This window comes from Neofelis nebulosa, chromosome 10 (assembly GCF_028018385.1).
Source record: "Neofelis nebulosa isolate mNeoNeb1 chromosome 10, mNeoNeb1.pri, whole genome shotgun sequence".
Lineage (NCBI taxonomy): Eukaryota > Metazoa > Chordata > Mammalia > Carnivora > Felidae > Neofelis > Neofelis nebulosa.
Genome location: NC_080791.1, coordinates 28,320,338 through 28,344,838, shown reverse-complemented (window position 1 = coordinate 28,344,838; position 24,501 = coordinate 28,320,338). Strand labels below are relative to the sequence as shown.

General features: G+C 37.9%; 1 protein-coding gene across 3 annotated transcripts in view; it reads right to left on the bottom strand.

Moving 5' to 3' along the window:
- NTM (neurotrimin) overlaps positions 1 to 24,501 on the bottom strand; it is a 946,316-nt gene that overhangs the window by 535,117 nt on the left and 386,698 nt on the right. Inside the window, exon 2 of one of the 3 annotated variants that reach the window (XM_058687346.1) lies at positions 23,066 to 23,134. The exons of the other annotated variants lie outside the window; for them this stretch is intronic. The gene's annotated coding sequence lies outside the window, so the exon portion shown is untranslated. The remainder of the gene's footprint in view (positions 1 to 23,065; positions 23,135 to 24,501) is intronic. 3 annotated transcript variants of the gene reach the window in all.

Sequence of the window (24,501 nt, the reverse complement as noted above, 5' to 3'; positions counted from 1 at the left end):
AAGAACAACAGAACAAGCAAACAATCTTAGGAAGAAGGGGTTTAACATGGGTGCAATCAAGAATTAATTAAAATCAAACAAACAAATACAAAAGAGAAGGAGAAAAAAATCCAAAACCCAGTTCACTGAAAAGTCCTTTTTGAGCCTAATTAAGAAGAAAACAGAAAACAGATATAAATACAATTAGGAGAGAAGATTAAAAAAAAAAGAAGAAGAAGAAGAAGAAAAGGCAAAAAACAAATACTGACTCCATAAAGATTAAAATATTTTAAGAAATACTGCCTGAAACTCAATAACAACAGCAAAATGCTGGGGCATTTGGGTGGCTCGGCTGGTTGAACATCTGACTCTTGACTTCCACTCAGTTCATGATCTCTTGGTTAGTGAGTTCAAGCCCAAAGTCTGGCTCCCTGCTGACATTGTGCAACTTGAGACTCTCTCTCATTTCCTTTTTCTCTGCCCCTCTCCCGCTCCTGCTCACAGGCATGCTCTCTCTCATAAAATAAATTTTAAAAAATTAGAAAAGGTAAACTCTTACAAAAAAAACACAAAAAAATGCAAATTTACAAAAATTAACCTTGCCTTAGAAGTAGAAGCCCCAAACAGATCAAATTAAATATTTGCGGGTTTTTTTTAAATTGTAATGTTAATTTATTTTTGAGAGAGAGAGAGTTCATGCATCCTTACAAGCTGGGGAGGGGCAGAGAGAGAGAGAGGGAGACACAGAATCTGAAAGAGGTTCCAGGCTCTGAGCTGTCAATACAGAACTCCTGCAGGGCTTGAACTAAGGAGCTGAGCTGTGAGATCATGGCCTGAGCCTAAGTTGGATGCTTAACTGACTGAGCCACCCAGGCACCTGCCTTTTGTTTTTGTTTTTGTTTTTGTTTTTGAGAGAGAGAGTGAGAGAGGGGGAGGGGAAAAGAGAAAGAGAAAGAGAGTCTCAAGCAGGAGCAACACTCAGCACAGAACCTCATGTGGGGCTCCATCCCATGACTCTGGGATCATGACTGAGCTGAAATTCCGGGATCAAGACCCAAGCCGAAATAAAGAAACACTTAACTGACTGAGTCACCCAGGTACCCCGAACATCTGCCATTTTTAATAGGAATTGAGACCAGATTGGTTCACAGTCAAGGTTTCATTAACGTTTAGATTCTGATGATATTGGAAATATTCTGGGTCAATTAAATTTTTTTAAATGAAGTATTACATTAGCACCAAAACCTAATAAAATACTATAAATCAATCTCATCCTTCATATTGGCACAAATATGTCATTTAAACATCAGTATCAGAATTGAGCAATTAACTAAAATATATTATAAGAAAGGATGGCCTTATCTAAGGTGTGGGAGAACTAAGAAAAATCAAGCGATTCAATTAAATAAATTAGAATTGTTTGGGAGCTATTTCAATTCAGAACTTTTTTTTTTTTTTTTTTTTTTAATTTTTTTTTCAACTTTTTTTTTTTTTTTTTTTTTTTTTTATTTTTGGGACAGAGAGAGACAGAGCATGAACGGGGGAGGGGCAGAGAGAGAGGGAGACACAGAGTCGGAAACAGGCTCCAGGCTCCGAGCCGTCAGCCCAGAGCCTGACACGGGGCTCGAACTCACGGACCGCGAGATCGTGACCTGGCTGAAGTCGGACGCTTAACCGACTGCGCCACCCAGGCGCCCCTCAATTCAGAACTTTTAAAAAACAATCTCTCTAGGGGCGCCTTGGTGGCTCAGTCTGTTGAGGGTCTGGCTTTGGCTCAGGTCTGATCTCACAGCTCATTAGTTCGAGCCCCACATGGGGTTCTGTGTTGACAGCTCAGAGCCTGGAGCCTGCTTTGGATTCTGTGTCTCCCTCTCTCTTTGCCCCACCCCCGCGCTTGTTCTCTGCCTCTTTCTGTCTCTCAAAAATAAACAAATGTTAATCAGCAAAATCCCAGGATACAAAATTAATGTACAGAAATTGGTTGCATTTTTATATACCAATAATCAAACCACAGAAATAGAAATAAAGAAACTGATCCCATTCACAATTGCACTAAGAATCATAAAATACCTAGGAATAAACCTAACCAAAGATGTAAAAGATCTGTATGCTGAAAACTATAGAAAGCTTATGAAGGAAATTGAAGAAGATATAAAGAAATGGAAAAACGTCCCATGTTCATGGATTGGAAGCAGAAATATTGCTAAAATGTCAATACGTCCCAAAGCAATCTACACATTCAATGAAATCCTAATCAAAATTGCACCAGCATTCTTCTCGAAGCTAGAACAAGCAATCCTAAAATTTGTATGGAACCATAAAAGACCTGGAATAGCCAAAGTAATATTGAAGAAGACCAAAGTGGAAGGCATCACAATCCCAGACTTCAGCCTCTACTACAAAGCTATAATCATCAAGACAGTATGGTATTGGCACAAAAACAGACACATAGACCAATGGAATAGAATAGAGACTCCAGAATTAAACCCACAAAAGTATGGCCAACTAATCTTTGACAAAGCAAGAAAGAATATCCAATGGAAAATGACAGTCTCTTTAACACATGTTGTTGGGAGAACTGGACAGCAACATGCAGAAGAATGAAACTAGACCACTTTCTTACACCATTCACGAAAATAAACTCAAAATGGATAAAGGACCTGAATGTGAGACAGGAAACCATCAAAACCCTAGAGGAGAAAATGGGAAAAAACTTCTCTGACCTCAGCTGCAGCAATTTCTTACTTGACACATCTCCAAAGGCAAGGAAATTAAAAGCAGCGATGACCTTTTGGGACTTCATCAAGATAAAAAGCTTCTGCACTGCAAAGGAAACAATCAACAAAACTAAAAGGCAACTGATGGAATTGGAAAAGATATTTTCAAATGACATATCGGACAAAGGGCTAGTATCCAAAATCTATAAAGAACTCACCAAACTCCACACCCGAAAAACAAATAATCCAGTGAAAAAATGGGTAGAAGACATGAGTAGACACTTTTCTAAAGGAGACATCCAGATGACCAACAGACACATGAAAAGATGCTCAATGTCACTCCTCATCAGGGAAATACAAATCAAAACCACACTGAGATATCACCACATGCCAGTCAGAGTAGCTAAAATGAAAAAATCAGGAGACTATAGAGGCTGGGGAGGATGTGGAGAAACAGGAACCCTCTTGCACTGTTAGTGGGAATGCAAACTGGTGTAGGTACTCTGGAAAACAGTGTGGAGGTTCCTCAAAAAATTAAAAATAGATCTACCCTATGACCCAGCAATAGCACTGCTAGGAATTTACCGAAGGGATACAGGAGTGCTGATGCATAGGAGCACTTGTACCCCAATGTTTACAGCAGCACTTTCAACAATAGCCAAATTATGGAAAGAGCCTAAATGGCCATCGACTGATGAATGGATAAAGATGTGGTTTATATATATAATGGAATACTACTTGGCAATGAGAAAGAATGAAATCTGGCCATTTGTAGCAACATGGATGGAACTGGAGGGCATTATGCTAGGTGAAATAAGCCAAGCAGAGAAAGACAGATACCATATGTTTTCACTCTTATGTGGATCCTGAGAAACTTAACTGAAAACCATGGGGGAGGGGAAGGGGGGATAAGTTACAGAGAGGGAAGGAGGCAAACCATAAGAGATTCTTAAATACTGACAACAAACTGAGGGTTGATGGGGGCTAGGGGAGAGGGGAAAGTGGGTGATGGGTATTGAGGAGGGCACCTGTTGGGATAAGCACTGGGTATTGTATGGAAACCAATTTGACATTAAATTATATTTAATATACATTTAAAAAAATAATCTCTCTGCCTTCATGAGTATAGATTCTGTGATTAATCAGGGACTTGGTTTTAACCATCCAAGACAGAGATAATACAGAATGCAGATTTAGTAATGTTATTCCACACACAATGACATATATATGGATGTTTACAGAAACCCAGAGTTTATATAATTACATTTATATAATTCCTTCACATTAAAAATAACGTAACAAAGTTCAATCTATTGGCAGTATTCATTAAATTCGCCTTTAACTCAATGGACAGGAATAACGTAAGGCCAACAGCCAACAGTGTAAGACTACTCTATGAATGTCTCTTCAGACTTGTATCTAAACTCTATTGCTAACCTGTGTTGGTGATGAAATAGCCTCCTGCAAGTGCAGTCTCTAATTTTAATGTTATCAGTTTGCATTGACCCTTAACATATTATCTAGTTCTCTTTTCATATTTAAAAAACATGATAAATCTAAAAGAGTAGTTATGTCTTTGTACATTTCAAGCTCTTTAAGAGTGTTATACTTGTGGGGCTCCTGGGTGGCTCAGTTGGTTAAGCACCTGGGTCCTGATTTTGGCTAGGGTCATGATTTCATGGTGCATGAGATCGAGTCCCACATAGGGCACTGTGCTGACAGCTTGGAGCCCGCTTGGGGTTTTCTCTTTCCCTCTCTTTCTCTTCCTTTCCCTGCTTATGCTCACACACACACACTCTGTCTCTCAAAACAAATATACCTAAAAAAAGGAATGTTTTACTTGCTTTGTTAAAAATTTCCTACAGTGCTTACCATATATATGCTTTTTTAATCTTTTTTATCCTGGAAGGGGAGGGCTTCTCAGTAATCATCCAGAGCACCAAATAATGCTGAATCAAATTGTTACCTTCCTCCAGTCACTTTTTGATTTTGGCAATGTTTACTCTCAGAAAGAATCTGAACCTGAATGTCTCAGCATCACTTTGATCAAACTTGTAAACACTACATTTGTAAGACATTCGTGAGCACAGATATGTAATCCCAAGGCACAGGTGAAGTTTTCAACTCACCTTGTAGCTTACTTGTCTTGGCAAGTGCATCAAGATGTAACGTGAAAAGATATATATTCCCCAGTGTTAACACTAAGTTCCTTTGATGGACACGGAGGTCAGCTACAGACCTGCCTTAAACTTTTTCAAGCTAATTTTTTCCACATTGTGTAAAATGTTGAGGTCTTAACCAAACGCGTGCCAGTTTAGGAGACAGAAAGCTCTTCCCTGAAGAAAATGCTGGCTCTACCTGAAAGAAATCCTGCTGTCCCCACCTGTTCTAAAGTGCAATAGCCTTCTGTCTGTCTCCTCAACTTTCACAGCAGAATGACATCTTCCTTCCCATCTGGTGTGGAAAGCATATGGCCATCACAGCAACATAGGATGCCCTCACTACAGGTACTTGTTAGAGGATTCAATCATACCTTGTCTGATTCCCAGCATCAACCAGAGGCTCTCCTAATATTGTTGATGTTTAAGGAAAACTGCTTAATAAGCATATAAACTACTTTTTTCTTTTATTCTCTCCTATGCTACTACCACTGTATTAAGTTAGATAATCAGAAAGCAATGCCTTCACCTCCCAAACTGACCATCTTTATCGAGCATCTATCTTAGTACCCCCTCCTCTGCCCGCTTGGGCGTGAGGACAGTGTATTTGTGCAGAGTGCTGGCTTTTTAAAAATTCTGTTGATAATATCATTTATCTCATTACCAAAAGTTCATTGTCCCCATAATAAATTCTGTCTTGAGTTCTGCTCCAGGAACACATTTTCTATCAGAAAATCGCCATGCTTTCTTTCAGTGGAAAAGGATAATTAAGTAATACGACATAATTTCTTTGTTAGCCTTAGTTGCCAAAGGCTCAATTGTAAAATTAGCTTCCTTGGGTATCTGGATGAATCAACTGTCTCATTTTTGAGTCTATTTCTGGTCTGTTTTTATCTCCTTCTCATTTCACACTATGTTTCACTTGTTAAAATTCATATAATCTTGGTTTTTGCTTCTGATCTAGCATTAGCCTCACCACATTTCAGGTGCTCTCAGTCTGTAAGTGGTTGGCTTGCTTGGACCCTATTGGCTCCTGCAAACACTTTTACGTAACAAAACAAGAAGACTGTTCAGATCATGTCCAGCAAGACTGATGAAAAATGTAAATCTTGATTCCAATGCGAAGGCTGATCACCTGCAGCTTTTGTTTTTGTTTTTAATAATGAATAAATATGCCTTTGGATAAAAAAAAAGCATATATATGGCATACACACACACACACACACACACACACACACACACAGTGAGGAGGTTAAAGGATTAGTTTTTGTAGGTCCTGATTATACTTGGTAGAGCTAACTAGGTTGCTTGCAGAATACCTGTGCAAGGTCTACTGCATAAGCAATGACAGTGGAAAAAAAGAATCTTTTAACTAGTTTATGTTTGATGAAAATGTTAATATATGAATTTGAAAAGAGTTTGGAAAATACAAAAAGACCAGAAAGAGAAATTTTAAACCATTTGTAAACTCATTTTTATCAGCTTGAATTAGGTATATTTTGCATATGATAAGATGGGACCATTCAAAGTGCACAGTCCAATGAGTTTTGACAATTATACACACTCATGTAACTACCACTGCAATCAAGCTTTAGAACATTTCCACAACCTCCCCAAATTAATTAGCTCATGTCCCTTTCCAATGTATGTCACCAACCCTCTCTTACTCTCCCTCTGACCCTGATGCCGGGCAACAGAGCTTTGCTGTCCTCTCACTATAGCTTGGTTTTGCCCATTCTATAACTTCATATGATTTGGATTATATAGTCCGTTTTCCTTTATATCTAGCTTCTTTGGTTCAGGATAATGTCAATGTTTTTAGGATTCATACCTTCTGTTTTATATATCAGCATTTTCTTATCATTACTCAATAGAATTCCAACTTGTGGCTATAATATAAATTTTTTATCCATTCATTTTCTGATGGATATTTAGATTATTACCAATTTTTGGCTATCGTGAATAAAGTGACTCTGAACATTTGTGTGCAAGTCTTTGGACACATATCTATTTATCTTAGGTAAATGCCCAGGGATTGACAGCTCGTATATTGTTTGTTTAATTTTATAAGAAACTATCAAATTGTTTTCCAAAGTGACTATATAATTTTATATTCCTACTGTCAATATATGAGAGTTCTACCTGTTCACACACCATCATTAACATGTTCTATTTCAATCTTTTAAAAATTGTCTCCCTTCTAGAAGGTGGGAAGTGGTACTTACTGTAGTTTTAATTTGCATTGCCTTAATGTTGAATATCTTTTCATGAGGCTTTTCATTGGCATTTCATAAATCTTCTTTTGTGAAGGATTTGTTTAAACACTTTGCCCATTAAAAAAAATTGAGTTATCTGACCTCTTACTATTGAGATGTAAGATTGGTTTATAGATTATGGATACAAGTCATTTGTCATATACCTGCAAGAAGAATATTTCAATTGTGGCTTGCTTTTCCATTTTCTTACACTTAAAAATATTTAAATTTGATCAAGTTCAATTTAATAATTTTACCCTTTTGATTTGTGTTGTCTGTCCCAGATCTAGGGAATATTTACCCACCCCAAAGTCACAGATATTTCTTCCTATTTTTTTCTAGAAATTTTATAGTTTTTGCTCCTACATTTATATTTATGATCCATTTTGAGTTGAGTTTTGTGAATGATATAAGGTATAATTTTTTTAAATATGGGCATCTAGTTCATTTAGTACCATACATAGAAAAAGCATCCTCTCCCTCACTTAATTTGTTTGATATCTTTGTTGAAAATCAATTGATCTTCAGGGAAATGCAAATTAAAACCACACTGAGATATCACCTCATACCTGTTAGAATTGTTGTTATCAGAAAACAAGAGATAATAAATGCTGGGGCACCTGGGTGGCTCAGTCGGTTAAGCGTCCAATTTCAGTTCAGATCATGATCTTGTGATTCGTGAGTTCGAACCCTGTGTCGGGCTCTGTGCTGACAGCTCATAGCCTGGAGCCCATTTCGGATTCTGTGTCTCCCTCTAAATCTGCCCCTCCCCTGCTCATGCTCTGTCTCTCTCTCTCTCTCTCTCTCTCTCTCTCTCTCTCTCTCTCTCTCTCAAAAATAAATACTCATTATTTTTTTTTAAAGGGAAATGCTGGTGTGGATATAGAGGAAAGAGAACCCTTGTGCAATGTTGATGGGAATATCAGTTGATATAACCACTATGAAAAACAGTATGGAGATTCCTCAAAAATTTAAAAATAGAAGTATCATATAATCTAGAAATCCCACTTTTCAGTATATATCCAAAGGAGATGAAATCACTGTCTTGAAGAAATATCTGCACCTACATGTTCATTGTAGCGTTTTTCACAATAGACAAGATATAGAGATAATCTAAGTGTTCAACCATGGAAGAAGAAAATGTAGTATATATATACATACATATATATATATGTATGTATATATATATATATATACACACACACACACACACACACACACACACACACACAATGGAATATTATTCAGCCCTAAGAAAGGATATCCTCCCATTTGTGATGACATGAATGGACATTGAAGGCATCATTTTAAGTAAAATAAGTCAGACTGACAGAGAAAGACTATGCTCTTATCTATGTGTGGAATCTGAAAACATTGAGCACATAGAAATAGAAAATAGAATGGTAGTTGCCATGAGCTGAGGGGTGGGGGAAATGGGGAATGTTGGTCAAAGAGTACCAAAAAGTTCTTATAACTCATCAGTTATAAGATGAGTAAGTTTTAGGGGTGCCTGGGTGGCGCAGTCGGTTAAGCGTCCGACTTCAGCCAGGTCACGATCTCGCGGTCCGTGAGTTCGAGCCCCGCGTCAGGCTCTGGGCTGATGGCTCGGAGCCTGGAGCCTGTTTCCGATTCTGTGTCTCCCTCTCTCTCTGCCCCTCCCCCGTTCATGCTCTGTCTCTCTCTGTCCCAAAAATAAATAAAAAACGTTGGAAAAAAAAAATTAAAAAAAAAAAAAGATGAGTAAGTTTTAGGAAACTAATGCACAGTATGGTGACTGTAGTTATCAGTACTGTAATGCTTACTTAAAAGTCTCTGTAAGAATAGAGTTTTAGTGGTCTCAGCACCACCACAAGAAAATGGTAATTATGTAAGGTGAAGGATGTATTAACTAACTTTATTGTGGTAAATATTTTGCAGTATATATATATATATATATATATATATATATATATGTACAAAATCATCACACTGTACATCTCAATAAATCTGGAAAACATATTTTATTTTTTAACATTTATTCATTTTTGAAAGACAGAGAGAGACAGAGTATGAGCCGGGGAGGGGAATAGAGAGAGAGAGAGAGAGAAACACAGAATCTGAAGCAGGCTCCATGTTCCGAGCTGTCAGCACCGAGCTGGATGCAGGTCTTGAACCCACAAACTGTGAGACTGTGACCTGAGCGAAAGTTGGATGCTTAACTGACTGAGCCACCCAGGTGCCCCTTGAAAAATTATTCTTAAATATTTTGTTTTTTGATGCCACTATAAATAGGATTTTTTTAAATTGAATTTTATAATTCATACCTGATTCATTACTAGTGTACAGAAATGAACTTGGTTTCTATACATTGATCTTGTATCATACAACTTTGCTAATTTTACTTATTAGCACTAGTGTTTTTTGTGAATTTCTTCATATTTTCTAAGTGCATAATCATGCCAACTGTGAATTCGAACAATTGGACATCTTTCTAATCTGTATAAATTTTATTATTTTTCTTTATTATTGCACTAGGTAAAAACATCTTCCTTGTTCTCAATTTTAAGGAGTAAACATTTTTCTTTCCCCACTATAATGATAACTATAGGTTTTCTGTGGATTCCCATTGTCAAATTCTATCTTCTCAAATTAATTAGCTGAGAGCTTTTACTGTGAATAAGTGTTGAATTTTATCAAATTCTTGTTGTGCATCTGTTGACTTTTTTATCATTTATTTTGGTGTTATGAATAGTTAGATTGATCTTCAAATGTTAAAGCAACCTTACATCCCTAGGTTGAATCATCATTTTCATGTATTTGTGGATTCAATTTGCTAATATGTTGTCAAGGACTTTTGTGTGTTATGTGACTTTGGTTTATATATCCTTTTTATCTTATAATTTCTTTAGTTCTATTATCAGTGTAATGCTGGCCTTATAAAACTTCTTACTTCTCTATTTCCTGAAATTCTTCCTATAGGTTTGGTATTATTTCTCTCTTAACTATTTGGTATAATTAACCAATGAATTCATGTAGGTCTTGAGTTTTCTCTGTGGGTATATTGAACTATGCATTTAGTTCATTATATATATATATAATATATATATATAATATATATATATATATAATATATATATAGGGCTGTTCAGATTTTCTACTTATTCTTGTGACAATTTTGGTGATTTTTGGTTTTTTTCAAGAAATTTTTCTATTTCATTTAAGTTGTCAAATTTATTGGCATCCAGTTTTCATTATACTCCCTATTGTCCATTTGAAGTTTGTAGGCGCTCTAGTAATATATCCTTTTTCATCTCCCTTTTGGTAATTGTCTTCTTCATAATATGGATCAGTCTTCTCATAAATAAAAATTTCTTCTAAATAAAAAAATAATTTTTGATCTTTTTAGAAAATAAAAATTTTGTCATTTACTTTCCATATTGTTTTCCATCCGTTGTCTTCACTGAATGCTCCACAGTTCCAATAAGATCTCTCCATTCTAGTTGGTCAAACCTTGAGTTATTTCCTAGTTCTTTTTGAGTTCCTGAAATTATCCAGTTTCTAAATCCTCCCTAGTTCTTTTCCTGGCTGTGCACATGTTCACTCTATGGATGTGCCCCTTAGTATACATCAGTAAAGTCATGGGAACCCCTGTGTTGATTTCCACAGCTCTTTTTCTCTGTGTACTTTCCTCCTTCTTGTCTCCTCAACCTCACTGAACACTGATCTCTATGTATTAACCTCAACAACACCTATGTGCTTCCAGAAAAATGCTTCTGGGTTGAAAATGAGTGGATCAAAGAGTTTGCCTTACCTGATTTCATTTATTCAAGGATCAGAGTCTTCACTGATTGCTGTCCAATATCTTAAAAACATCAATGCACATATTATGTTCCATTTCTAGTTTTAACAGCAGAGGGAAATTCTGATACCAATTAATCTTTTATGGCCAGAAGCAATATTCTAGAAGCCTTACTATTAGCTTCTTGATGTTTGTCTTTTGCAGTATTTTATTAATTCAACAGAATCTTATTAAGCATTTGTTATGTTGCCAAGCATTTAACAATGATAAATTAACATATAATATAACATATTTAAATTGGGTTCATATACCCTTATGCTCTTTTCTTTCCATTGACCTCAACTGGCATTTACTAAATGTGCTCTTTCTTCAAATTAAAGTGTTTATTTAGCTTAGGAAATGATTAGGTATTATATATATGTTGCTCTCAATTGGTATGGCATACCCTTATAGGACACAAATTCTCCTTAGATAAGAATTATTCTCCTTGCTTTAAATTCATTTCTTTGTTCTTCATCTTTTAATTTTGAAAAGGAAAAAGCATTCCCAAATGTGTTCTCTGCATCACTGATTAAATTTTAGATTGCTATTTCTGTCCTATACTCCTTCTCTTGAATTTTAGTTTCCTTAAATATTTCTTGATATAATGGAACTCTCTTTTTAACTCAATCTGCTGTTACATCATCTTCTATTTTATTGCTTTTTTCACAGAGCTAGTGATTTCTTTTTTTTTGCCTTTATGGAAATTATATATAAGATACTCTCTAAAGTTGTTTTGTGTTTTCTGTAGTATATGTTTTTTTTTTTTTTAATTTTTTTTTCAACGTTTTTTATTTATTTTTGGGACAGAGAGAGACAGAGCATGAACGGGGGAGGTGCAGAGAGAGGGAGACACAGAATCGGAAACAGGCTCCAGGCTCCGAGCCATCAGCCCAGAGCCTGACGCGGGGCTCAAACTCACGCACCGCGAGATCGTGACCTGGCTGAAGTCGGACGCTTTACCGACTGCGCCACCCAGGCGCCCCAATGTTTTTTTTTTTTTTTTAATTGCGTTTCCTCCCTTACATTTTGGGTATAATCATATTCATCGTGTAAGTACAACAAAGACTCTACAAAATCTTTTCACATTTCTCTTATGGTTATTTCTTCATTCTTTATATTTATCCCTGAAGGAGAGGGTATATGAAAATTGAGGGATGGGTGGATATTCCTCCTGGCCTGCATCAATTCGCACCCAGGAGCAGGAAGAATCCTCACATCAGAATCTAAATGGCTGCCAGGTATGTTAACTCATTTCAAAACTTTTAATATTTGATACATGTATTGTGTATTGTATAGGTATTGGATATATGTATTTTATAAGTATTATTTTAATAAGGTGGAGGAGTAAAAATCAAGTGCTGGAGGAAATATGGATTCTAATGTCTTAAAAATTTTAGAAGAGGGGCGCCTGGGTGGCTCAGTCAGTTAAGCGGCCGACTTCGGCTCAGGTCATGATCTCGTGGTCCGTGAGTTCAAGCCCCGTGTCGGGCTCTGTGCTGACAGCTCAGAGCCCGGAGCCTGTTTCAGATTCTGTGTCTCCCTCTCTCTGACCCTCCCCCGGTCATGCTCTGTCTCTCTCTGTCTCAAAAATAAATAAACTTTAAAAAATTTTAGAAGAAAACATTGAACAGAAATCACTCACTCACTCATAAGTTCAGATACACCCTACAAGTCCCTGACATGCTGAGTAATGACCCAGAGTTTTCTAGTGACCTAGAAGTGACTCAGATTTTTCTAGTGACCTAGAGACTCATATAACCATTTCCTACTAAACATCTTTACCTCAGTCCCACAGCCATCTCAAACTCAGTGTTTCCAAACTAAAATTCACCCTTTGTCCTGTATATCCTACATTCAAAAATGACCACTCCTGTGCTCGCTTCGGCAGCACATATACAAAAATGACCATTCCATCGATGTAGTTGTATTAACCAACCCCTGATGTTCATTTTAAACAATTCAGTGTCCCTGGTCTGGTTTTCAAATTCTATATGCTATCTCTTCTTAAAATCTATCTTACTTGTCCACTCTTTTCTGTGTCCACTGTTCCTCATTCGTTCTCCTACCTGAGAATGTTAGAATAATGCTCTAACTATTCCTCTGCTTTCTGTCACATATGTCTTTCATTATCCCTCCCACTGCTAATGCTTTTTCTGAAATCTCAATCTGATTGTGTTACTACACCCCTTAAAACATTTTAATATCTTCCCTTTATCTAAAAGATAGTGTCCAGACTCACCATCATCAAGAGGCTCTAAAACATGAAAGTAGCTCTGAATCACCTGAGAATGTTGTTAAAACATAGATTATAATTTAGTAGATGTAGATGGGGCCAGAGATTCTGAATTTTTACCAAGTTCCCAGGTGATACCCATGCTGCTACCCCTTGGACGACTCTCCGTGTCATGTCTTTAAGATGTCTTCCTGTTCAGACTTCTCTTTAGACTCATTTTCATTTCTGCCTCTTCCACTGCAGTCCTATCTTTTTCTCTTACCTACCTACTTAAAGTGCCTTGCCAAGCATCTTCTATGATTAGTCAGACAGCTTTTCTGTTCAGAATACTCTTCTCTTCCATTTCCATGTGAAGAATTTCTATTCTTCTTTAAAACTTACCTCAAGTTGAATTTTATAAAAGAATCTTTTCTTTTTTAAGTTCATTTATTCTGAGAGAGAGAGAGAGAGAGAAGCAGAGAGAGGGAGAGAGAGAAACCCAAGTGGGCTCCATGCTGACAGCAGAGGCTTGATACCATGAACTGTGAGATTGTGATCTGAGCCAAAATCAAGAGTCAGATACTTAATCAACTGAGCCACCCAAAGACCCTAGAATCTTTCCTTGATTCCTCCATCCCATAATAAGGCTTGTTTACTTACTTACTACTCTTTGTGCCTTCCTATACCAGTACAAGCAACTCCTAGGGGATAATGTGTTAAGAATGTGATTAATTCTTTTTTTAAAATTTTTAATGTTTATTCATTTTTGAGAGAGAGAGTGAACAGGAGAGGGTCACAGAACGAGAGAGGGAAACACAGAATCTGAAGTGGGCTCCAGGCTCTGAGCTATCAGCACAGAGCCCAATGTCGGGCTCGAACTCACGAACAGTGAGATCAGACCTAAGCCAAAGTCCGATGCCCAATCGACTGAGCCACCCAGGTGCCCCAAGAATGTGATTCATTCTTAACAGATTTTGTTTATATATACCTAATTTATTTACTAATTATAATACTTTGAGGGCAGAGACTGTGGCCTATCACTGGTATCTTGTACACTATGTGTCATATTTCAAGTTATTAATAAACATCTTTTTTAAATAAACAATTTTATAATATATATGTATGAATATGTATATATGAATGTATGAATATAAAATGAAATAGAATAATAAATTGAACATTAAATTTTATGTATAGTTGTATTAATTTTCTATTGCTGCATTAGAAATTATCAAAGACTTAGCAGTTTAAAACCAAAAAAAAAGGATTATTTCACAATTTTCATGGGTCAAACATTCATGAGTCTTCTGGTCAGAATCTGTCTAGGCTTAAATCATGGTGTCAGCAAGGGCTGTGATCTCAACTGAGGCTCTGAGTTCTCTTCTGAGCTCATTGGCTATGGAGGAATATATTTCTTGTACTGTAGGATGGAGGCATCCATGTTTTTGCTAGTTATAAGCTCCTAGAGACTGACTGGATCTTTGGCACATAGCCCTCATGCGCAGTTCACAACAGTGCTGTGTGCTTTCTTCCAGTCTAAAAGGAAGGCATCTGGCTGACTTCCTATCCCTTTCAAGTCTTCTATGATAGAAACTTATGTAATGCAATGTAATCAAATTTGCCACCCAACACACCTAACCAAGGGAGCGATAATAAGCTATCTATCTCATCACATTCATACATCTAGTCCTCACTCAAACATGGAGGATTACACAGGCATGTACACCAGAGGGTGAGAATCAGGAGGATCATTTTGAATTCTCTCTACCACATTAGTTAGCTGCCAAACTTGAGGTATTCATGATAAGTCTGGGAAAATGAGAAAGGAAGTTAATGTTGAACATGAGGATAAAATGAGACAGATATAATATATATATATATATATATATATATACACACACACATATATATATTACTATAATATAATATATATTATATCATGTATATATGATATATAATATATATTATATGTATTACTACCATATATATGTGTATATATGTGTGTGTGTATACATATTACTATCATGATATGCTAGTGCTGGATTTAAAAACAAATGTGTCAGATTTTATAAATGAGTGTAAAATTTGAGGACCTTGTAATTTGTCGTAACACTAGTATTCCTGATTACTGCTAGCATGATCTTTCTTCTACCTTAGAATCGCCTTCTATCCAAGTCATTGCAAACAAATAACACCCCTCAGCCTTGGAACAGTTAAGTGTGTGAAAAGGGACGTCTCTGAGGAAGTCTGATCAATCACTCTTAAATTTCTTGCTCAACTTTATCAACTCTAAATAGAATCTTAAACTTCAAGTTTAAAAGAATATAGCCAATGGCTTTTGAAGTAAGACTGGCGTCTTATCTTCTTGTGAAGCATAAGTATGCACGGAGCCAGTTGTATTAGCTTCAGTTTGACCTTCTGGAAAGCCAGTCACCAGCTAGCATTGCAGGTTTTAGCTCCTTGTAGAGGGTGTCTGTTGCTTTTCTACAAATTCATGTGGATCCTGGGATTTGACTGACAGGTGCTTAATGTTACTGAACATACCAGGTTTACCTTCTCATCTCTTTCATTGAATGGGATTAACTTCTGAGCTGTGACAGGTGATGTAATGACAGTATTATCAGTTTTTAAATTTTTTAGCACTTGCTCACTCATGGCTTATTCCCCTGGGATACTTCTTCTCTTCCCCTGAAATCCACCAATGATCTGTTTATCATAATTCAATATATTCATCCATCACCATGCAAACATAATTGGGTCAAACAGTTTTGCTCATAGGTAAAAACTCCCATAGGCAATTATCAATTCCCTTTATGATTAATGTAAAAATGATGGTGTTTTCTATTAGTGGAAGTGCATGTTGGAGCATTCACAGTCATATACTGTAGATAAACTTTGTCACTACGCCAATATAAAGTAGAAATTCCTGAAGTAACCAGGAACTTGGTAGTACCTATAATATCTGATGATAGCAATTTACCAGGAAATTAGAGTGAACTCACAGCATTACTAACAATACTTTTGGGAAGCATTTTTGCTAAAATAAGAATAATTTTTTTGGGTTTTTTTAATACCATAGTTTGAAGCTAGAATACAGAAAAGGAGAGCACATTGTGCAGAACAGGTATCTACTTCAAACTCCTCCTAAGAATGGTAAGCATGAGAGAAGAATCTCATACTAAATGCTTCAGTGAAGATGAACATCAGAATTGCATTTGGGAAAGGATTTGTTCATAAAAAATTAAGTATGGGAATTCATGATTTCTGTATTTCAAAACTTAAAAAAAGAACCATGAGGATGAATTAGGATCATACTGTTCATGAAAAGATCTTCACTTACAGTGTGTGTGTGTGTGTGTGTGTGTGTGTATTTTCTTCATGGAATCAAGTTTCTCCTTGACGTTAACTCTTCTCAAATCAAGTTGTCTAACCCTACCACTAGAGGGTATTGTTGAAAATGTTATATTTGATATATATACTATAGTATATAATATAAATATTATATTTATATACACAAGTATACAAATGCATACACTTACATCTACACCAGTACATAATACATACATAAGTATTGATGAATATTCATTTTCCCTTTAAACACATAATTTCTACCAAAACCTTTCTTCATGTACAGCAGAAGCAGCTTCTGCCACCAAAAGTTTGTGACTTGAACTTTCTTCCTGTACTGTTGTCACTGGGACATAGCTGACCTGACAGAGACCACGATTCCAGTCTCTTCACACTTCAGTGCAGCCATTTGCTGAGTTATAGCAAAATGGAACTTGAGCATAAGTAATATGCATTCTTCTAAGGCTGGGCCACAAACACATCCCACTGTTACTTCCTCAGCTGGCTGGATGCTGAAGACTGGGAAGCCCTAAGACATAGTGGAGTCACAGGACAGAACGCACCTGGATCATTATGTGGCAGAAAGTCACTCTTTCATGATCCAGGAACACCTGCATTGGAATTTAAATGAAGGAAAAATAACTTTCATTCTGTTTTGCCATTAAAATGTGGGTATTTGTTTGTTTTAACAGCTAGTGTTACCTGAACCAAGACAAAAATCAAGGCTTTGATGTAGATGCTGCTGGAAAAAAAACAATAAAAAAAAGTAAAGTATCTGACAGGAGCTTAGCAGTTTTGTGGTAGGCAGTGAGGAGACAGATCTAGCAAGCTGGAAGTCCCTGCTTGCTGTAGTGAAACATTTGGTAAAACTGTCACCCTTGTTAGCGTGGAAGGCAGACCAAGTGTCTGCTGAGCCTGTGCATCTCGGGAAGGTGGTTGGAATGAGCCAGAATGCTAGCATATGTTGATCTTCCCTTGCTGTGTTTGGCAAGGTATTTCAAGAAAGAGTGAGCTAGTTTGCAGACAGAAGGAAACAGAATAAAAGTATCAGAAATTTGGAGTTGTACAAGCTAGAAACTGCTTCTAGAAGACAAATAATGTAAAATAAGACTTTAAAAGCCTTTGGGCCAAAAAGGCCCATTAATACTTCTCAATTAAATAAAGTCACAGGGCCCTGGAACTGAGACCAGATAGAGAGTGGGGCTTCCACTCAAGCCTGTTGTTCCAGACAACCTCAAGTTACCTACCATTACCTCGATAGAGAGAAGCACAAGTGGAGAAATAAAGAAGGCACCACTATTGCTCTAGAAAGAATTTTTAAGTGTGATTTATGGCCCATGGAACTGGCTGGAAATACGTCAAGCAGTGTGGGTAATCCTTGTGTCAAGCACTGATTCTAACCTAACTAACACACAGTCCCAAAACGTCATTTATTATGTATAACTCCTATCAAAACTTGTACTGGCTCAGCATCAAGTTCACATCACTTTTGCTTCTTTGGCACAGAAGCCTTCATCTTGCCATAGGCATTATGTTCACTGAAATTCTTTTTTTTTTTTTAATTATTTAACGTTTATTTATTTTTGAGACAGAGAGAGACAGAGCATGAACGGGATAGGGTCAGAGAGAGGGAGACACAGAATCTGAAAGAGGCTCCGGGCTCTGAGCTGTCAGCACAGAGCCCGACGCGGGGCTCGAACTCACGGACCGCAAGATCATGACCTGAGCCGAGGTCGGCCGCCTAACCGACTGAGCCACCCAGGCGCCCCGACACTGAAATTCTTAAATTCATGTATATCTTAAGTTAAAAGCTCCTAGAGGAAAAAGGCTGAGTATATGCTTTCAAGGTGTGTCTAAGTTAGACAGAGGTACCGTATGTACCGTGCACCAAGCATTGCTTGATGACTATTCTTTTGGGAGGGAAGATATGATCAAAATAGGTATCTGGAAGAGATAGTCCCTAAATACACACTTTCAGGTGACATCAGTGGAGGAAAGAGGGAAATCATGGGAGTAAATGTTTTCTTTTGGGAATTTATCAAATAAGGAAAGTGAAAATGAAAATCTTTTTAGTTTTGTTGAGTCTTGCTGTCTAAAAGTGGCCAAAATTTCACTTCAACTTTGCCTGGTGGAGAAGCTCACCTCCAGGGAAGAAACACATGATCTTCCTCCTTGTTGAGCAAGTGCTGAACACAGCAAAAAGCACCTTGATATTAAACCATAAACTAAGTGAACTAATAAATAAAGCTGCCAACCTCAGTTGAGCAGTGATGCTCCATATCTGATATTTTCAGGGGACAGCCCCCTGAAAAGTATTTCCACATGCTCTTTTTCTAAGATACATCTCACTGTGTTTTTTAAAGCATAGATTAACTTCATGGACAGCCTTCCCCTGGAGGAGGCTTGTGCTGAGTTACAATCCAGGGACACTGAAATAGAAGCCACAGTGAGGCTTACAGCAGACAGAGAAAGCCTTCTTTACCTCTGGAGTTACTATTTCTAATGTCCATAAAAAACAAAACTCCAAGAGAGATGTGCATTGCTAAGCCTCGTGAATAGGCAGGGAAGTGAGAGGAATAGAAAGAGAAAGGGAACACACATACTCATTTTCTCCTGAGTCACCACAGGGTCTGTCCAGGGGACTGAGCTCCTCTCAGCAGTTTTGAAATCAGTCTGCTCTAAAAGCCACAGGCATCTTAGGAAGGAAGTAGCCCACAACAGCACTCAGATCATTAATGATACACTCATATTGAATGCTGAGGCAAAATTATCTTCACCTTAAGTTTAATGCATTCCTGGAAACCACAAGAACAGCTCTGAGGAATGTTCCTAATGGCAAGTGAAAGAAAAAACTTGCTTCAATTCTTGGCGACCACACAACCTAAAACAGAGATGGAAAATTATATTTGGAGCCAAAAATATGACCTCTTCATTTATCCTGCTTGCTATGAATTCATCTGTGGCAAGTAGATGCTCTGTTGGCCTAGCTGGAGTGATACAAAGTGGAGAAAACTATTCCAGAAAGCACACGGTGGGGAAATGTATATTCGTGGGCCAAAAAAAAGAAAAAAGAAAAAAAAAAAGTTCAGTGACTTTTTGAAAATGAATTTTCCAGCTCTATAAGACAGTGTGTGTAATTGTGTGAAAAGTCAAGGGTTAGTGTGAGTGATAAGAATGGACATCCCCAAGGGGAGACAGAAATAAGAAGAAGGAAGAAATGAAGGAGCACATCACCATCCTTCCTGGGATGCTGCCATGGAAGAAGAAATTGAGGTTGTAAGGGGCAAAAATCAGAGCCTGAGGGGTAAGAAGCTTAATAAAAGCTATTGAGATAAAGGAAAGCTCTTGGAACAGATGGGTCTCCCACTGACACTTATGAAGAATTCACTGACGATTAAGTACTCCAAGCTTGGTGGAAGCCTTCAGAGCAATTTTGGAAAAACGGAAGAAGGCAAAGTCAATGACTCCATGGCTATTGACTATTTTGTTTAAAAATGGCATGACAGGAGATGTCAGGAATTGGAGGTTCTTATCACTATTGAATCCAGGCTTTAAAACACTAGTGGGAATTTTGCTGTGAGTCCAGCAGCCATTGCTGACAGAATGATACACGAGAACCTAAACCATGTAATAAAGGGGAGGAAGATCATGCACCGCTTAGTCACCTGAAATGAAGAAGGAGGACATCCTGAAGTTGGAACACAATCAAGTTACACCACTCTTGGATAAAGACATCGTGTTTGACAAGACAGTGTGTGACTTTGCATTGCTAAGGTTATGCATGTGACGTACCACATTAGCCACATGAGAATGGATAGTCAGAAAGAAGAGAAAAATGTCTGAAGAAAAGGTAAAGATACCCACTCAACTATTTGCTGCCTGCATTTACAACACGTTTCTGATTTTAAAAATGCATCAGTATAAGACTAATGCTAAGGAAAGGGATACAGGGAATGCTAGGCAACATCATATATGTGGCACACCAGTGATATGGGAAGCTAAGGTGAAGGTAAACTCCCATTTACCCATGGTAATGTCCAATCCATAAATATGATTTTGAAATGGCTGCATTAAGAAAGAACTAAAGTGAGCATAGCAGCCTACCCTTTAGATATTCCAGTGTACCTGCTGTTCTGCAAACATATCTTGGAAGGTATCACAACAATAAACATCTCTCCCCTTTTTCTGGCCAATCTTTATTCCTTCTTTATTCCTTTTAGTCTCATCGCAACCATCATCTCCTCTCTATAACATACTCATCCCTTCTTAGGTAGGGATAACTGCTCCCTCCTCTCTGATCCTCCAGTGTTTGGTATAAATGGCATGTGTGAGTTTTCTGTTGTTGCAGAACAAATTTCCACAAAATTGACACCTAAAACAGCACAAATTTACCATCTCATGGTTTCCATGGGTCAGGGGTCCTTCTGTTTTAGCTGGGTGGTCTGCTCAGTATCTCACAATGCTGAAGTTGGGTGTCGACAGTCTGTATTGGCATCTAGAAGCTCAGTTAGGGAATGGTCACTTTCAAGCTTTATCAGATCATTAGGAGAATTATTTCCTTGTGACCAATTGAAATGAGGCTGTCAGCTAGAGATCACATTCAGGTCCTAGAGTCTGTTTTCAGGTTCTAAGTCATGACCACAGACTCTGTGGTTCTTTCCATAGGCTGCTTTCTTCCAGGCCAGCGGGAGGATATCTCTCTGACACTGCACCTTGTCTTGACAGGACTGGCCTGACTAGGTCCATCTCATCCAGAATAATGTCCCTTTTGATTGATCGAAAGTCAACTGATCAATAGCCTAGTCATAAGGATAGTATCCCATCATATCCATTGACTCCACCCACACTCGAGGGGAGGAGAAAATACTGTGTGTATGTGCAGGTGGGAGGAGAAATGGGTGTCATTATGGAATCCTGCCTACTATGCACTATAACTGTTGAGATTTGGTATAATAGTCATATATTTTATGGCTAGGATATACATGATATTTTAATATATTATATATTCACAATTATATATTATACTATATATAGTTTTATATTCCTATATATGCATATAATACGTATATTATTATATATGTGTTTTTATACACACATACACACACACACACACACACACACACAGAGTCTCCCCTTGAGCAGAGACCATATGTTTTCAAATCACTATTACCAAGAACTAGAATGATACTAAACCTATAGGAGATATTAATAACTTCTTTTAAGTTAAATGCCAGTTTGAAAATAGCATATAAACGAACAACAACAACATTTAGGATTGGTTTGAGAGAGGATTATGAGAAATACATTTGGAAATGGCACAGGAAGGTAGAGAATGGAAAAAAGAAGAAAGTTTCCTGAACATGTTGAAGATAACGTGTGACAATGTGTCCACTTCAGCCCTCATGTTTCACTGTGGACTGCTCAATAAAGCATACACTATGTTACACCACTACCAACAGAATTATCAATTTTTTTCTGACATTCTTAAAGTCAAAGAGAAACAACATGATTCTGTTAGAAGTGCAGGGTTCATATTCTCCTCCAGTCCAAGTTTTAAGGCACTTCCCCGGGGACAGAAGTGGGGCTAGAGAGAAGATGGCATTACCCAGGTTTAGAGCAAGGAAGAGCACCTCTGAGCCCAAGTAGTGTGCAGGTGGTGCTGGAGATGGCTGCATCTGGGACAGTCACCTTCATAGAAAAGCTTCATTGAACACTTGAAGAACCCAGGTTGCCCACTACATCAATCCAGCAGAACAAGGAGTCCCCCTTTCTTGAAAACACTGATATTTCATACTGATTTACAAGGAAATTATGGAAGAGCATGGACTTGGGACCAAAGGAGGCCTAAAAACTTCACTTTAAACTGCTACCAGGATTAAATGGGTGATGATTTTGATAAAGGCCCAGAACATGTCCCAGTCAGTGCTGACTCATATACCTGGGTAGATTGTAGTCTTAGCCTAGACAGATTCTGGAGCAATAATGATGAAGCCTTGGCATCTTGGTGTCTGAATTTCTAACCTTGTCATCTATGTACTGGATGCTGCTCAAAGCTTGAACCCTGAGTCTTTCATGTGCTGCAGTATAGATACAGAATCACATAAGGGTCAGACTACATTTTCCTGTAATCATAAATAGGAGTAACATAGTTGATAAAAGCTTTAAGTGACATAGATGCAGCATTTTGAAAATTTCTAAGATGCCTTTTATCAAGAAATACATTTTTTATTACTGGTTCTGTTTTATAAGTTTTAGAGTTGGAATTGCTAGATTTTTCCAGTTCATCCAGACTGGTGGGCTCTCTTTTTTGCCTGGCATATTCTTTAGAAGACCTTTTCATGTGAGTCACCAGTGCTACAAAAAATGTGAAAGGAAGCATCAGCCCAATCTGAGCATCCACAAAAATCAGAGTCCAGAACACAGAACAACAGCAGAAAGAACAACGACACCACCCACATAAACCTATGGACACAAATGGTGTCTCTTCAATGACAGTCCTTTCTGACTTAACCCTGGCTCAAGAAACATTGGCTGAGGAAAATGAGGCAGCAGGCAGTGATACTCATCATACTGACCGTGAGATTGCAGAGCAAAGTTGTGAAGGGCCAGTGTTCCCAATCGTCCCAGGGATCAATGGCAAAGCACTGGAAAAGAAACAATGAACAGGAGACTTCAGGAAGCTCCAATTCTGTTTCATGAAGCTCAGAAATTTGAGATTCCTGCATGTGGAAGCTATTATTTCCACCCACAGGCTATTGATTTAATTTAGCAGACGTTTCTTACTAGGAAAATCTCATGACTTACAGAGCCAGGGCTCAGAAATGGTCACAGCCCGGAACCTACAAAGTAAACACCTAATTCCAATCAGACTTGCCTAAGAACTCATGCAGAGAAAGTTACACTGACTGTCCTGGGAAGCCTTAGACCTAATGTTTTACCTTTTGTAACTTAGCACTTCTACTACCAATGGAAGAGAATCCCTTCTGTGTTGACAAGTTCACATCTCTAAAGATGGGCTGGGTCTACAAGTACATCCCCTCATATTCCGAAAGGAGAACCTTTAAGGAGAACCTTAAAATCTAGGTTCTCCACCTTCAGTAGAAAAGGAGGAGGGAGGGGCACCTGGATGGCTCAGTCAGTTAAGCATTGGACTTCACTAGGGTCATGATCTCATGGTTTGTGAGTTCAAGTCCCTCATCAAGCTCCATTCAGCTAGCTCAGAGCCTGGAGCCTGCTTAGGATTCTGTCTCTCCCTCTCTTTCTCTGCCCTTCCCTCCTCATGCTCTCTCTCTCTCTTAAAAATAAAAACAAACATTAAAAAAATAAAAATGAAAAAAAAAAAAAGGAGGGAAACAATAGTTTGAGCCTTCTCAGCACCAGCCATCAGGTCTCTGGTCTCCCCTGTTAGGGGGCGGGGCCTATCTGGTGACTGCTTAGCTGGGTAAATGATTTAATTAAAAACAAATGAACAGACAAAATAACAACATGGGCTATTCAAACCATGTCTCATCCTCTTATTTCTGTAACATGAAAAAACATGAGTGGAATCACACTTCTGCAACATCCTCCCTCCTCACTTCCCCTGAGAGGAGGAGAGATCTATCTGTCTAATCAGCCTGGGAAAATTTCTGAGCATGTGCGCTCTGGCTGGACTAGTACCCTGGGATGTATCATCTGCCTTCACCATGCCATGAACAGCCCATTGATTAGTAAGAGATCTGAGGTTGGATTGCAAGTCTGCCTGGACTGGATGGACATCTGCCTTCTTAGCATGTTTCTCAATTGGTTCAGAATATGCAAGGCAGAGATGTGATTGATGTTCCTATCCCCCAGCCTTCCCTCATGGTCAGGTAGAAAAAAACACAGCTCTTGTAGCCCACAGCCTTGATTCTAGTCACTAGCTGTCACCTTGAAAATTTTCACTTCTCACCAATGCTCTGAATCTCTGTTGCTTTATTTAAAAAAAAAAAAAGTCAGTAAAATTTTCTCCACAAGCAGGGTTGTAGAGCCC